This window comes from Limulus polyphemus, unplaced genomic scaffold (assembly GCF_000517525.1).
Source record: "Limulus polyphemus unplaced genomic scaffold, Limulus_polyphemus-2.1.2 Scaffold618, whole genome shotgun sequence".
Taxonomy (NCBI): Eukaryota; Metazoa; Arthropoda; class Merostomata; order Xiphosura; family Limulidae; genus Limulus; species Limulus polyphemus.
Genome location: NW_013666228.1, coordinates 211,371 through 212,355, shown reverse-complemented (window position 1 = coordinate 212,355; position 985 = coordinate 211,371). Strand labels below are relative to the sequence as shown.

Below are 985 nucleotides of genomic sequence, written 5' to 3'. Positions count from 1 at the left end.
ATCTCCACAGTGGTCACTTAAATCACAGAACAAAGGGGGGGGGTATCAATTCCAGGTCTCTGTGCTTTCAGATCCTAGATCTTCTTTCTGAGTCTAAAGTCACCACATTGTGGTCTTAGCTTGTTGTTTTACAAGTTTTAAATGCTTTTATTTCCTCATAACACCAGAGAAAACTTTTTAGATGGTATCAGTTGTTTTTTAACTCCTTATTTTCTCATTTTTTTGTGGTTTTTTAGTTTGAGCTGCAGAAATACCATGATGTACACATGCACATTGTACAACAAAAAGCATTTTGTCAGTAAGTGAAGATTCTCTCAACACACCAATGCTCCTTGATGAAAAGATCATTTCTCAAGCATTAGATTTTTGTGTCTACACTATTTTAAAACTGGATGGAATTTATTATATTGAATTAATTTAACACATTAAGAAAGAATTAAATAAATATATGTTTATAGTGTGAGGACATCATTTTCATTAGTACTATTACTGTTCTGTAGTAGAAAAACTACTTACAACAAAACTCTGTTTATAAAGCCCCATCATTTATACACTGTGTAGTACATCACAGATATCTATGAAAGTCAATGATGTATTTAATGATGTGTGTGTGTGTGTGGATTATGCGATATGAAGTAAGATGTATGTATCCTCCTGGGATATAGCAGTTAGTAAAGACTCCAAAGGTTTAGGGTATGTGCATGCCCTGAATATTTTGGTGAATCTGCAGACCTAATCTCGGTTTAGTAATTTATAGGAAATAACAATATGGTTAAAGTGGCACATTCATTACTGTTTTCACTTTTTGGTAACATTAAGCTAAATAATACATTTTAAACAAATCATTATACAAAATTATATTACCTGGTCAGTGATCCTGCAAACATTGATGAGGCACTCAATTTATGATTTTTTATTTCTTGTGTAATTAGTAATATATTAAATACAGATAGGAGTAAATTATTATGCCTACTGCTGTATCAGG

The 985-nt window shown here is 31.8% G+C and overlaps 1 protein-coding gene across 4 annotated transcripts in view; it reads left to right on the top strand.

Moving 5' to 3' along the window:
- Window positions 1-985, top strand: part of LOC106459500 (glucosamine-6-phosphate isomerase 1) — a 28,561-nt gene that overhangs the window by 25,425 nt on the left and 2,151 nt on the right. The window lies entirely within an intron of this gene.